Source organism: Corvus moneduloides, chromosome 3 (assembly GCF_009650955.1).
Source record: "Corvus moneduloides isolate bCorMon1 chromosome 3, bCorMon1.pri, whole genome shotgun sequence".
Classification (NCBI taxonomy): domain Eukaryota; kingdom Metazoa; phylum Chordata; class Aves; order Passeriformes; family Corvidae; genus Corvus; species Corvus moneduloides.
In genome coordinates, this window is record NC_045478.1 from 53,682,851 (window position 1) to 53,699,038 (window position 16,188).

At 38.7% G+C, this 16,188-nt stretch overlaps 1 long non-coding RNA gene across 1 annotated transcript in view; it reads right to left on the minus strand.

Moving 5' to 3' along the window:
• Positions 1–5,941: 5,941 nt before the first annotated feature.
• The window catches only part of LOC116440644, a 39,470-nt gene continuing 29,223 nt past the window's right edge, over positions 5,942–16,188 (minus strand). The window contains exons 2-3 of the long non-coding RNA XR_004238716.1: positions 15,978–16,117; positions 5,942–12,462 (exon numbers count right to left, since the gene is read on the minus strand). This is a non-coding gene — a long non-coding RNA (uncharacterized LOC116440644). The remainder of the gene's footprint in view (positions 12,463–15,977; positions 16,118–16,188) is intronic.

Below are 16,188 nucleotides of genomic sequence, written 5' to 3' on the forward strand. Positions count from 1 at the left end.
TCACTTGTTGGTCTAGTTCTAACCACTATTTTCATGAATGACTTCATATATGAAGCAGTGGATCCTCAAGTTACACCAGCAGATAGGAAGTGCCTGCAAGTGCCAGCACTTCAGAGAACTGTGTTAGAGCCTGGAGAGAAAATCTGATACAAGTGGTACAAATTAAAAAAAAAAAAAGTGTAGTTTGCCACAGGTATCAACTGCATGAATACAAAATGGGAAATGTTTATGTGGGATGCAGGACAATAAATAAACCTGAAGACTATACAGCCCCTAAGCTAAGTAAGAGTAAGCTGCACTATATGGCTGAGGAAAGATGAATCTCACTGCAGAGCATGCTAGTTAGAGTGCCTTATGTTCTGTTTTACTCTGCTGGCACTGGGGAGACTCAGTTTGAGTGCTTTGTCCTGTTTTAGGCACCACATTATAAAACTATAGATAGATATATAGAAACAAACTGGAGAGAGTTCAGAGGAGAAGAAGAATGATAAGTAGTATGGAAAACACACTGCATGAGGAAAGGTCAAGAGAACTGGTACTGTTTAGTCTAGAAAAAGAAGATTAGAACAATGTGACAGCAGCTTTCCTGTATACAGAGCTAACTGTTCACCATGTCCATGACAGGCAGACAAGGAGGTGGTAATTTAATTTGCAGCAAAAATTTTGCTGCCCTATTGGGAAAAAGCTGTATCTTGGAAGGCAGTAATATGGTAGATTAAGCAGGTCTCCAACAGAGCTTGTGGAATCCACTGCACAGGACAGATTTGTGCAGAGGTGAGGTGTCTCTCCAGCATGGTCCAAGGGACTGAGGATGCCTGAAAGCAGAGAGAACATTTGTCTGACTGTGTATTCATGTTTCTGTCGTTCAGCTTTCTAACAAGAAAAGAAATTCCCACTGGATTTCAACTTGTGACAAAGAGTTTTGGTATTTCTCTGGTCTTTAAGGGATATTTATTTATCCAGTTTCCATTATTTCAGTGTCTTCTCTTATTGCTCAGACTGCTCCTCAAAACTCATAACAACATGTATGTTACTATCACTATTTCACTTGGAGCTTATTGCTCACACTCCCATTTCGTGTAATGTGAAAAAACATTCTCACATTTAGGAGTATGCAATATCCTGATAACAGTTTAAAAGGAAAATATTTACATTAGTCTGGCTGTGATAATGTGAGTAAATATTTAGCTGACTATTTAGTAGCTGGGTAGTCAAGAAATGCCATACAACCCAAAACCAGATGAACAACAAGAAGATTCAGTTCCATTCACTCCTTTCCTGGCCCCAGAAATAGGTACTAGCACAGAAGTAGAGACTTAGCTACTTTCCACATGTCTGGACATGCCAGTGTCTCAACTCATCTTACTTCAAATGCCACTTTAAAATACATCTGTGCTGTAATGCATAAAAGGAACCTGCTGTGCAATAACATCTTATGTAAATTGTGACTTGTGGTTGTTGCTACAGCTCCACTAAGCATTACAAGCACATTTCACCCCTACACTTTAACTGGCCACTGCTTGTCTTAAACACCTGCCTTGTGTTTGAGATTGCAAACTTTTCAGGTCAGAGTTTACCTGATGCTTGTACAGTGCCTCCCATATTTCCCTCTTGCCTGTCATTCCCATTAGTACTCTAAGCACTATTTGTGCTATCTACTGTAGTTCTACAAACCCAAGCTATGTCTAAACTCTTCTTTGTAGCATCTTTAAGTTGGCAATTTTTAGTTATCCTCTGGGACCTTTATTAATCCACCATGAACCTTTATACTACAATATTAACTTCCTGTCCTTTGGCTAAAGCAATGCTGCCCTACTCCTATCATTCCAAGAGGCTTCTGCAGTGCTTATTTTCCTGTTCCTATGGACCTGTCTGCTCTTCCACTGGCTCCTCCTCCACCACCACATCAAATAAACTACCCCCTGCTCTTCTCAGGCTGTCTAATGGCTTGCTGCCATATTCCAAGAAGCCAGTTCTGCTCTCTCTCTTGGCCAGCTTTCATTACCCACATCCTAGACTTTCAGACATGTACTTACACATTCCCAGCTCAAGTTTTCTCAGCAGAGTAGGCAAAATCAAATTTTGCTACCCCAGCAGGTTGACTGCTGGTGTGCTGGCACTGTTGATAATGCTTTTTAATCGTTTCTTCTACTCTCTTTTGTATGGTCTGTGCATATCAATCTCCTCTCTCCCCCACTCTCCCTTTTCCACTCCCAACCCCCTTTTAGGTTAGCAATTTATCAGGGAAGGAACCAGTCATTTGTTTCCCCATCCAGCACAATAGGGTCTTGGCCAATGACTGGAACTCACAGATAAGTCATTCAGTCTTCATTAGCATCTCAAGTTTTCTGCTTTCCATTGCAACATACATGGCTTTTAACAAGATCAACAAAGTTGCTCCCAAACTTCTGATCATTAGGCGTTTCTTCATTTTCTTTTAACACTGACTGATCCAGCTCTCATTTCCTTATCAATTCAGTCCAAATCAGTGCCTTTTAAGAACTGCATAAGACTTTCTATTTTTTCCTTTTCTTTGTTGATTAATTTGTCTTCTTCAACAGATGATCCTTGAATCATAGTTTATCCTGCTTGGTCATTTTACCATTCCAAATTATATTACCAACATTTTTCAGTCCTGTAAATCATATAATCAGTCACTACTGTTAAATCTGAAGAGCATTACATGCTCAGAGGAATAGTCCACTTCTTTCATAGAGAAGCTCTGAAGTCTGTGGTGACCTCTAATAGTTGTAAAAACCCTGTACCTGGAGCAAGAACACAGGGATTTCTGGATTTCCAGTCTTTCTCTTCATCTACAGAGGGCATGTTTACTCAAACTGATAATTCTGTCACTAGGATGAATCCAATATACCTTTTGCTGTTGCTGATATTGTTCACCTATTATTTGAATATCCTGGAGAAAAAAATCCGTGAAACCTCTAGAAGGTCAGCAGCATGCAGGTACCCTCAGCCATGCATCTTTTTCACTCCCAGTGCTGATAATATAGAGGCCTGAACACCTGGCTGAAATTAGCACATTTATAAAGGTCAGCCGGCTGAAACTCAGAGAAAAACAGAAGAAATAGTTTCAGCAAATGGAAAATATTTGGCAGAACTAGCCACAGCAGTTCTCAACATGGGGAGTTCTGCTCTGTCAAATAGCCAGCTGTAGTTATCATCTTTATGGATTTCCAGAAGCTTGTTGGTTTTTTTAGTGAGTGGCAGAAGTGCAGGAGCCACATATCTGGCAACTTGATCACAGTGATTTCCCTGTTGGATGGGACTCCCAGCAACTTTCAGCATATTTACTGCAGCATACTGGGCTTGGGAAGAAGTTGCATCTGCCCCGGAAAGAGTCGCACAACAGCATTTGTGCCTGCAGCAAGACTGGAGATCTCATTGCTCTGCTTGTTTTGCTGGATGGCTGCTGGATGACAATGTGCTTTGAAGTCCCAGGTCTCCATCTAGAATGAAGCATCTTCAGCCAAGGTGTACCTGCTATGTGCATCACAGCATGTAAGCTGTTAATAAGGGTTCTTAGTAAGAACTCGTTTCATTTATTAAAATATAACTACATGTACAGGCAGTGGCAAATGAAAAGGAAGACAAGGCAGAAAGTGCAGTTGGCATTTTACCACTATGGCACACAGATGAATAAAACCTAACCTAACCAGAGGTCAGAAAAGACCATACTTGGTGAGTTACACTCACAGTTTGTGGCTAGGACAGAAAATGAGAATTATCATTACCATATACAAGGTTGGACATCATGGGAAATCATAAGGATTGCTTTGGAATTATGAAAATGTGGAACTTGTTGGTATTTGGCCAACTCCCAAAACCCCTGGTTCAAGTTTCACTGTCCAAAGGCCAGTTTGATTAAGGAAGGAGGCTAAACTCAAATGACTTGGGTTAGGATTTGGACTCTTCTATGTTCTTGATCATCTTACTATCCTGTAGAAAAAATTGGAAGCATATGAACCATTTCTTGAGAAAAATAAAGCAAAACAAACCATTTTTTTTTTCTTCTGCCTTTGCTTTTTGCTCAAATATAGGGGAAATTATTAAACTTGGTAAAATTCATTATTCATTGTTGGATAAGCACTACAAAATATATCTGCAATGCTTTCCTCAATTATAAAGATTAGTCAGGCATTTACCTTTTGCTTGCTACTTGGACTCAGTTTTAAGATCCCAAAAACCCCAGGTCCAACCTCTTGGTTTGCAAGAAGACTGATTTAAGAAAGTAAGATTAATAATCCACTATGATTTTTTGGAGAGAGCCACGATGTGCTCATTAAATGAGGGGACTCATCTTCTGTCCTTTTCAAGACCAATTTTCCTAAGTATTCTAATGATCCAGTTTTACTGGAAAAAAATTACTGGAAAACAAATGCACTCGTGGTAGTTTCAATATATATTTGCAGTTCTGGAAAAAGTTTCAAACAGCAATTTAAACTGTACAGGAAATCCACAGATGTGAGTGTGAGCTAAAAATGGCACTGCTTGGAATAGTGGTTTGGCACAGAAGCACTGGGCAGATAGAAGATTTCATACTCAGGATAATGAAAAAAAAGGGAAAAAAGCTTTGAAGAAGCAGCAAAGGAGTCAGCTATGAAACGGCATGAAAGTTTTATATTTTATTTAAGGCAGAAAGAAAACAAAAATGTAAAGGGCTTGAAGATAATGAGTTGGTTTTTTTTAATGACAGAAACCAATTAAAAAGCCATCTTTAGACCATTTTTTAAAGAAAGTGACTCATTAAAAGGAACTATAAATAAGATTTGAGCTGTAAAAAATTGTTGGGAAAAGACTCTTTACTACCTGACTGGACACTTTTCATTTATGGCCTGTCAGGAAAAATTTTCAGAAAATTAAAAGACTAAGGCTAAAAAAATATGATAAACAAGTAGCAATTTATGTGATGTGGCTGTCTACATGAAAATTGTTCATAATTTGATTCATGTGTGGAAACTCCTAATAAGTTCAATTTTGTGAAGATGTGGATTTCTCAAAGACATAAGCAGAACTGAAGAGTTCAAGGACTGCAATGTGTGTGTAAGCTGGAATTTCTTTACATCAGGTGGAACAGGAACTGTGTCAATTCACTAGTCCACTGGAAAAGGCTTAGAGAGAAATGCTCCTAACTTAATTCAAATGCAGATTTAGAGATGAGAGTGAAAAAAGGTTTTATCAGCAAAAATCTGATGCTTTAAAGGCTGAAAAATGTCAAGCATTGGATTAGTGGAAAAGTGGATGTTGCTAGATGCTAAGAGAAGTACAACTTTACAAAGAAAACTGGAGCAACAGCAAACATTTTTTTTTCAGGTATATAAAGAACAAGGAAAGAAGAGACTTCTAATTAAACATGTGGCTGTTATTAGTAAGCCAGGGAAGAGAACATAGGTTTGGCCCTTAAAGTAACTGAATAATTTACCTCTGAGTTTGATGGGAAGGATAATGTTGGACATGAAGTCTGGGGTGGAGGAGTTAACGAAAACAGACTACAGAGGTGGGGAGGAAAAGGTGCAGAAGACTTGGTTTGTTCAGAGCCTCCACAAAGGTCAAACAAATGCTAGAGAGCAAATAGCACTCTAACTGGGACTGTCAGTATTTTAAGAGCACTTTCCTACCACTGAGTTCAGCCGTGTCAGGCACTGCTGAAGTCACAATTGGGCCATTGGGCAGTTGCCTAATGGAAGGTGTTGGGTGCTCCTTATCCCAATTCTCTCCCAAACAAAAGCATATAGTTTTTAAAAACACTTTTTTGACTGGCATCCTCCCTGGTGGGGCCAGTGTCTTGGGTGAGCCTGGAAGTTGTAGTCACTTTAAACCAGCTGGTGAAACACTAAAGGAAAACATCTGCTTGCTGCTTGCTCTTTGTATTTCTTTAAATGATCAGAATAGCAGAAAACTGTGGACTGTAAAGGTACAAGTTTATTAGAATTGCATATTTTAGGAGTTTCCTTTAAGAAGAGTCATTCAAAAGCTCTTTTAGAAGGAAGAACCTGCATTTAAAATGTCTTAAAGCAACCATGCAACAAAATACTGAAGAAATATCAAAAAGAACAACAAGTACAGTGCAGTAATTTTAACAAATAATAGAAACAATTAAGATGAAATAAATAAAAGCAAAGCTAAAAAGAATTATGGCATAAAACACACGCATGAATGCTATGATTAATGTAAAGGGAGATTGCATATTCTGTTATAAATGTTTAGTGCCTTTATTTTTAACATTGTAGTTTACATTATGGATATAATAGCCTTTCAGAAATGGCAGATAAATGACAATTTCAAGCTAAGAATTTTTCAACTACTTAAGGAAAGTTTGAATGCCAAGTTTTCTTATGATTTTTATTGCAGTATATTTACATTAAAAGCTAGAGATATATAAACTAGAGCAAAGAACCCTTTACTCAGAAATATAATTTGTTTGGAATTCCTATGGCTCTGCTCTCTTGCAGCAATATGCATATATTTAGATGACAACAATAAATCTTAAGAATAAAATCTCAGTACTTACAGATTAAAATACACTATATTTTATTTTGAAAGTTAATTTTATAATTCAACTGATACAAAAAACTCATGCAAACATTTCTAAGAGCCTATCTATTTAAAAAAACCCAACTTTCTTATATTGTTTATGGTTACAAAGTAATAGTTGGTTTTGTACATTTTTGCAAACATATATATCCCCTGTTGATGACTTTTTTTGTATTTTTGCATTACTATGGGTTTTATTTCCTCTCCATTCAGGACTGGAGCAAACGAACTGTTGATCTGATAAGAGAGAAAACACATTGATGGATCATAGAAGACGGGCATGAATTTTTTCAGATTGCTGGAAAATATTTGCTATAAAAGGAAATAGGCATTTTTTGGGAAGCATGTTATTGCTATGAAATTCAAAGCCCAGTTTAGGAGACCTTTTGCATAAAAATACCACCTCTGTCTTAGGACCATGGAAATGTAAAATGGGCACCATTGTGGTTACAGATATTGTGAAAGACCCAGGTTAAACTTAATGGCCCCACTGAAGTAATTCAATTTCACAGAGATCTTAGGCTGGAGTGAATTAATGTGATCACTGAACTGAATTTTTCTGTGGAATGAATTTTTCATGGACCAGCTGAGCTGCTCTGTTATGAGGGTGCTGCAGAGTGATGACATGAATTCAGAGCAAAGTATTGTACTAAACAACTAAAGGCAAACGATAACAAACTGTTTTATGTATGTGCAAGTGTTTGTGTGCTGCCTGGAGTTTTATATATCTTCTCAAGTACTATGTTTCCTCATAGTACTTGATCTGGAGTTAGGAGAGATGCTATCATGTGCTGGAACTCTCCTGGTGTGCTATGAATGACATAATTCACCCCTGATATGTAAGTTCATGATGAGGAATAGAAGGCTACTCTGCTTTTGATCAGTTTGTTATGCTCTTGTCTGAGGCATTACACAAAGCCTCTTGGGCAGAGCAATTAAACTAGTCAAAGCACTCGAACATGGCTGGTTTGCTGGAAGCACTGTGAGGTGGCCTCATGGGGCCACACACTAGATTTATGATGATCTAATTCAAACTTGTGCAGCTGCAGGACGTTTTATAACTTCACTTGCTTTATGCTGCGTTGTGTGTGGCGCCAATTCTCTTGGACTGGCAGATTAGCTTGGAGGAGGATCTGGTATTGTCTTTCCAGTGTTTTAAATACTTTTTTAATATTTGGAAATTGCTGAGCTTACACTAGGATAAGAATCTACTAGAGTGAAAAGGTAATGAAAATGACAAACAAAGTCGATAAATTTACCTACTCCATCAGTGATTTTGGTTTCCAAGTGTTTATAAGCCTCTGGCCGGAGTGGTTATCCTTAACTGAGGCTGGCGTTCCCTAATGAATTGTTTCTATAGTGATGTCCTTCAGCCTCCCTTTAATGAGCATCTGTTTTGCAAGTACTGGCAGTGGCAAGATAGCTGCTATGACATCACACTTGCAGCAAGTGGGATTGTGCAAGGGGCAGGAGGATGATACTGCAAATTTTCACCAGCGTATACTGGGATTTATGTCTAATGATGTTGAGTGTTACTTCATCACTGACACCAGTCTTGATGAGGGAAAAATGACTAAGGACTCTCACATTTACACAGTTAATGTTGTGTTCTATATTCAGAGAGGGCTGTTAAAAAATTAAATTCAAAATAAGTCAAAATTATTCAAAAGCACAAAACTCACTGTTTTTCAGTAGGTTTTCAGTCTGGACTTTTTGCTGGAGTGAAGGAGTCTGTGGAGCTGCAGGGGCAATGTGACATATGCAATGAGGAGCTAAGAGCAACACAAGCAGCCATCCACGTCTCCTCCCACCCCGGGTGGGCATGGAAAGGACTGAGAAAGGTAGGCTCCTTGCTGCCAAAGAAAACTGATTGCAGTGTGTAGACAAGGCTCCATTTTCAATCACTATACAATGCTGTCATTGTCACTCTTTGTTTAGTGTGTTTTAAGCAGTAGATAAACTGGTTAACTGCTTTCCAAATGAGTTATGTTTGCAGAGGGTTTAGTGCTCTTAAGAAAGCAGTCTGCACAGATGTAATGGGATCTGTGTAAAGAAGAGGCTGGTATCAGTTTCATTGTTCACTGATCTATGTATTTTTTGTGGGATTAATTTGAAGTGCTTTACATGTTTGTATTTTATTTCTTGAACTATTTCTTCATGACATGTGCTTTATGAAGTTTTTATCTGGAGTGATTAATTAGAGACTAGGCTACAGGTAAGGTATGGTGTGCTGATTTGTTAATGAGACCTCCTTCCCCAAACCCCTCCTTCCTGCTGTCACAGGATAGAGGGTGTGCTAGTAGGTTGTATAGCCCAGCTGTCATGATTATTAAGGTGACATTAGAGCTGTTGATCAGAGATCAGCCAAACCTGCCACCTCAGGGAAGGCTTGGTAGCTCTAAGATGACCTGGATTTGGCCAGAAACTCAGTAATGCTCTGACAATATTACCTGCTCCATGCAGGAAGTTGCTCTCAGCACTCAGTGGACTAAGAAAATTAGAATTCCTTGTTAATATAGTCAGTTTTCTTATTCTGTGAAATATGAGGATGGCTGAGTCTCTTTTAGGTGAATGGAGCTAGTCATACATACGAAATTTTAATTGTTAAGTCTTTCTGAGAAATTTCTATGGGATAAAAATGTCCATTTCTGAGTTCAACTCAGTTCAGAAATACTCATGCATGGCTGCTAACTTCAGTGGAAATTTCTGTGGCATGGATGTTTTTTCCAGCCTGCTTGCTTAAGAGGATGATAAGAAAAGGTAAACACAAGCATTTTGCTGAATAAGAGTAGTACTTAAATGATTGTGTTGAGTGAGTACCTCCAAAATAAGACTCACGTTTCCCACGACCTTGTCCATATTATTGAATTTTCACTTTCCTAGCAAGATAATACTTTGAAGACTGGAGTAAACAAATCAAAGACCTTGAACACAGATTGGTAGGATGGCCTTGTTTTTTCTTTTCTCTTTCATGGGATTTGCAATTTTCTCTGCAGCATCATGTAGTGGAAAATGTTAGCAGAGCTGCCCTCAGATGATAATCTGTATTCTCCACAAAGTCAAGCAGTTTGAGTGAGGACTGGAGAATGGCAGCAGAAGCATCTCGAAATGACCACTGAGTAACTTCGGTCTATTTTGTCCCCCACTAGTGGATTACCTGGTGCAGACTGAGCTTGAGTCAGTTCTCTGAAACAATTGTAAAATTGGCAGAAGTATTGAGAGAAGAAAGCCTAAAAGGTACATAACATCAGTTCAGGAATAGCTTGGGGTAGCAGGCTATCCTGATACCCAAAATTGTGGGATGCAGGGCTCTACTGGCACTATTACCCTCAGACTGGACATCCTTCACTTTCACATGCATACATATCTACAGAAAAATGCCCTATAGCTGGAAAGAATACTATAAGGGAAATGTGATGGAACTGGACTTTTTTGCACTCTGAAGAAGATTAAGATGAAATGTAATAATAGCACAAATTCATCTTCTTTAAGTGAAGCTCTGATGAAAATGTATGTATTGAAAAACCTGGGTTGCTGCTCATGATGGTGATCCACAGCCAGGCAGGCCTAAGTCAGCATGGATAGAGAAAGATGAGTTGAGTTGCCTGTAGGTCCCAAAAATTGTTCATTACCCGTGAACAAATATAAATCCTTCTTTTTTTAAGGCTAGAGGAGCAATGCCTCCCTAGTGCCCTTCTAATGCATTTTTGTAATGAATCATAAGTATGGACCTCTAATAACACAGAACAATTAAATGTCTGGTGCCCGGTGGGTCTTTTGGACTGCTGGTTATAATTTAATGGTAAATAATAAAAATGTTAGGTGTTCCAGCAGCACCTGAGAATGCTCAGACATTTGAGTAAACATTTTCTTAATAAACACAGCTGTGAGAGTCACTGATTTATCTGTCATTCCCAAACAGAAAGAGCACACCTGGCTTAAACAGATACAACTCTCCTCGAAGTTAATGCAAGCTGCTGTGATAGCAAGAGCTGAATGTAGCCTGATGTGACAAATCTCTGAGAACTGAACAAAAAACCCTTATTAACAGTCTAATTCTTTAACCACAAGAACATCCACTTTTACCAGGAAAATGTATGCTCCTTTCATATAATCTGACAAATGTGTCTTACTCCAAAGAAGATGTTTTTTAGGGAGAGAAAAAAAAAGTGTGGAGAAATCCAATCAGTAGTACTTAACCTACCTCCCTTCATGTGGATGTTCTCAACTCATTGATATTGCACAGGCTGCAATAGAACAGACAAATCAATCACACCATGGCACTGTTACTGGCTCAGCCTCTCTCCAGCCACTGATAAGTTGTCCTTTTCCCCCCCTTTTTAACAAATGCATTTCTTCCTGGTGGGAGAAGCGCCATCAGTTTTACTAATGTCAGTGTAGGTCGAGACACTCCACAGTGCCATCCTTCCCTCTCCAAATATCCACATACACCTACGGAAAAACTAAATACTAAGAGGTGTTTTTCTCGCTATGCTGGGATCCTTACAGGGCAATCAATCAATAAATAATAGTAGTGAAGTTGCAAGATATAATGAAGCAGGAGAAAGGAAGCAAAGAGAGCAAACGGAGGCTTTATTTTCAAGCCAGGAAATCGAAGACTCTGCCAAGCCATGTTCTGCAGCAAGACCCTAGCTTTTTTCTACAATGCTAAATGGTTGCTGCATAATAGTGCTTTTGGTGCTAACCCAGTGAAAAATGATTTTTTTTTCTTTTTTTCATTTTTGAGAGTTTTCCCCTATTGTTCTGGTGAGCTCTGCCTGTGTAAGAACTGTGCACTTCTTTGTTCGTCTTCTTAATAGCTACCTTATAAAAAGTCAGCAGAATAAACTGGTTCAGCTAGTTGAGACCAATCTAGCTGAGACCAATCTATCTTCCTCTTCTTCTTCTTCCTTTTCTTCTCTTCTTCTTCTTCTTTCTTCTTCTTCTTCTTCTTCTTCTTAATTTTTTAACAAATCTAAATGTATTTTAGAGCTAGAAAAGTCTGAATATTAGACTTACACTATACTTGTATAAAAATATGTGAAGAGAGACTAATTCATTGGAAAAATAGTGTAATCTGAAGGATTCGGTTTGTATATTATGTAGGTGCATATGTAAAAAATTGCATTTTTTTTTTAACTTTTCTTTAACATGTATACCCAACTCTGAAAACTTACAAACTGCTCTAATAAAATAGAAAATGTGCAGAACCCTAACACTCCCCTCTGCTTCCCAGCTAGAGATGAGTCTCTCCTATGTGGTCTGAAACACAGGGCATGTGTTTGGGGCCCTCTGCTTCTGTGGATCCAACTAAAATGTTCCTACACTCCCTTGTTCCATAACTCCACAGTTGCATGTGCTCCCACATGGCTACTGGCTGCTTTGTCTTGTGGCACTGCAGGAAGAAGTTACAAAATATGAAGTGGGAGTTAAGCTGTCTGAGGCAGCACTCAGCTATTACTTGCAATGAATGTGGTCACGGAGTACTTCAGCTAATGTCTCCTCCAGCTTACCCTGTTCCAATCTGGCCTGGTTGTTCCTTGGAGCTTTCCACTGTACTTTGCTATGATGGGAGAAAATCACTGCATGTTCCAAATTTTTGCCATGTGGTTTTGCTTCTATTCTGCAGAATGTGTCCAGCCTAGAGATGGTTTTCTTTCTCAAGCAATGTTACCAGTCACATTTGGTTTCTAAGCCTACATGTGTTTCAGCAATCCTGCTCTGTATCTGGGTCCTGCAGACCCCAAATTGATGTGGCCGGCTCTCAGATTTTCTTGTCTTGGACTGTTTTTCAATCAGTACTTCTTGTAACAGCCTTCATTTGTTGATTGTTTTCTGAGTGCCTTGGGAGTCACAGAAACCAAGGATCAGCATCCAACAGCTTTAATTGATGCATAATGCTCCCCTAGATACCTTTGAAAGACAAAGAGTAGAAGTGAACAAATTTGAAGTGTAGTTTTTCAGTATTGGCCAACTTGCATATCACAAAACAACGGAAAGATCTTGGACACAAACAATGTATTCTGCTTGAGATTCTGTTCTCACACATTTCTTGCTACATCTTATCATTGCCCACAGAAAATGCATTCTTCATAACAAGCAAAAAGAGGGTTATAATCTGCGGTTGACCTTTGATGGAGATAATGATACATTTTCTTTCAAAATCTGTGTGAGGCAGAGTTATTCATAGCTTCATGAAAATGCCCTGTTTAAAAACAGTGCATTGTTTTAAGTTAAAAAAAAAAATCACATTTGATTATAGTTTACAAATGTCACAATCCTACCCTGCACACAATAGGGGAGCTATGTTGATGTGGAAATTTGACAAGAGCCCTTATAGAACAAGAAGTTGAAGAGGCTGTGATCAGTTTTAAATGTATAATAAATATGTAAAAACAAAACTGAGAGAAAGTTCATGTTTTTAAGTTTAGAACTGGACCCATCAGATAAACATAGAAATGGAGAAAATGTGTCATAAGACTTTGTATGCTCTGTAGTACTTCAACCGAAAAGCTCTCCCTGGATCATCTGACGCAAGTTTGGTGCATTCAAAATTCCAGTCGAGTTCCATATAATTTATTTTTATCGAGGGGTTTTTCTCATCATATAAGGCACATTGTCTACCTTTCCTCTCTGAACGATATTCTACCTAACAGCCCTGATCTGTTCAATGATTCTGAAGGGCACAGAAGGGCTGTGGTCAAACTCTCCCTGTAGAACCAGTCAATGTTAAAATCAAGGTAGAGTTTACTTGAAGATCTCAACATCAATATCATCTTTATTAATTACTCCTGTTCAACTCAGAAACTTTTTATTTCATCCAAATATTCCTGTTAACAATTAAAATACAAGTAAATCTGCTGAGAGACTGATTTTATGGGCAAAACTAGTTGTAATATTTCTTTTCCTCCATTGTTCAGACTTGTTAATTTTCCTGATGTTCTGCAATGCCTCCTTCAGTTAATGGCCTTTTTTTTAGATGGCATGACTGGAAGAAAATGTGTAAAGGGCAGTTTGTGTTTGTAGTGCTGTAGAGTTATATGCCTCTGGCAGTTAATGGTAGATTTCTATGTTTAAACATATTTGTCAAATGCTGTGTTAGCTTAAATATTGAAAGGGATGCTTGGAGAATGCAGGTTACCCATATGTACATTTTCATCACACTGATTAAAATGAATTTCACAAGGAAAGTTCTATTAATGAAAGAGTTTAGGAGCTTCCACATTATTAATGCTTCTTGTTAAGCTTCTGGTATGCTCCGGCATTTCATTCTTGTGAACTCATTAAGTATTCGGAGAATGAAGGAAAGGGGATCAAAGAAAGGGGAGTAGAGAAATGAAATTTTGTGTGCCTAGACTGTTTAGGAGGTGGATTTCAAATCCTAGGATAAACAGTAACCATAAGTGACTGCAAAAATAATGAGCATTAGGATATCTGCTAAGACAAATTTAAGGAGTAATTAAAATGTCAGCATTATCACCCAGTCTATGTAAATAGGGCAGGCTGTTCAGGCCTTTGGGTTGCTGGATCTGATATATAACTGTGACATGGTTTACAGCTGTTCTAAAGAAGCATAAACTAGGTATGAGATCTTACCACATCATTTTCTGGGAAATATGACCTCTTGCTTGAAAACTAAGGCAGAATTTGTTTAGGTTTGCAGAAGCACACCCTTAAGTACTTTATGAGCAGGGATAGATTTCTGAATCATTGTGCTAGGCAGAGACAAATTAGGCTTCTAATATACTATGTGCATTAGAAGTAATACAGCCTTTCAGATATACGAAGCAAAGGTAGAAACTGACTTATTTCAACACATGCACCTCTGTTTCTAAGGGATACAGACATCCAAAAAAAGGTTCATCATCTTGGATTTGTTGTAGTTTCATTTATATATCAGGTTAAAAATAAAAAGCTATCAAACCCTGGTGAAATGTCCTGTATAAGTTTACACAGACACACCACTTTGATGGTCCTGGAATCCATTTCCTATTCCTTTCTGAGACATACCTGAGAAATTTTTTGTTAAACAAAAGGTTGTGGTTCTTTCCCTCTTTTTGTCAGGATGCCGTTCATAGACAAATATAACATTTTAAAAAGGTTTTGTCCAGACTTCAGTATAAACTCAAAAAAAAAGGACAACCCAGAGCGGATGGGAAATGATCCATCAAAATAATCATTATGTGGTGCCTTTTCATGCAACAGAAAATGAAGGGTTCAGTTTTCTCAAGCAAAGAAGGAAAACAAATACATTTGTGCTGTTTCTCAACTGCTGCAAATAGATTCAGCTTCACTGACCTCAGCAGAACAAGCAAGAGCCTGAATTTCACTTTATTATTCACATTATATTGTCACCATGAAGATATAATATGGTCTAAAGGTAGAAGAGATATAGTAAAGGGGAAATGCTTTCTCAAAGATGGGTTGTAAGAGATCACAAAGGCAAAGCCTGGGCAGAGGGGCAAAGAGTAGAGTTAACAGATGCTTTCTGCTGACACTGTACCACAGTGAAAGGTTGTACATCTCAGAGCTCAAGCGCCAGTGCTACGGGTGAGAAGTGTGGAAGCACCATCCAGAACAAGCATGAAAACATGGAGTTGTAATCCTTCCAGCAGCAAAATCCTGGGTGAACTTTCCCCCTTTAAACACCACTTTTAATTTTACCCTCTCTTGGGCCCCTAGGGCTGTACTTCAACAAAGCAGAGCACAAACTTTCGCCATACATGCCCAGAGCTGTCCCAGTCTTGACAGGATCAAGCAGCTCCAAGTTAATGCCTCCTGAATTTTTTGCTGTGCTACAGTTCATTTTCAGTGAGGCAGGTGGGTGGAAAGTTTTATTCCTATCTCATAGGCTGATATGCGGGCTGCTCTTCTGAGGGTCATGGGTTTGAACCCCTCAGGCCAAGAAGGAAAATTAAGTCTATTCTTTTACCTTTGGGATTGTATATTTGAACAAAACCCCCCAAGATATTCCTCCCACACACAAAAAAAATCAACCCAGATAAAAAAACCCAATAAGTAAAAGATCAGTGTGATGAGCACTTTTTTCTTAAAGATAGTTGCAGGGCAAACTGTTCAGTTTTTTGAAAGAGTTTCACCTCCTGGCTTTCTCCAGGCTGGGAGAGCAGCAATGACAGAGATGGCCACCCGCAGCTCTCTTATTCTGCCGTTAGTGCTCCCTAAAAAGTAGGTTTCAGCAGCTACCTGCTGAGCATACTGATTTCAGGCGGGTCCAAGCTTAGCATGTCAATAGTTTTGGATTTCATTAGGAAGTATCTGACTCTCCTCTGAAGATATGCGGGGGTAAAGATTTCACTCCAGGACCAAAGCTGGCAGACTGTGCTCTCCTGGGGCTAACCTTTATGTGCACACTGGGAGAGAAGCAGGGATTAAAGCCAACACTTAAATAGACCTTCCTTTTAAAATACCTGTGAATTCGTGCAGGATAGAACAGGGGCAGTCCACACATTGTCTTCTGCTGAAAATATATCTTTTGTGATAGTAGACACAAAATGCTTCATCTGTGTGCTTATGTGTGCAGCATGCATCAAAGTCTGTGTCTGCTGTACTGGAAAAAGTAAAAAATCAATCATATCAGGGCAAGTTGTTGCGTAAAACTTCCATCATACTCTAAAGCTG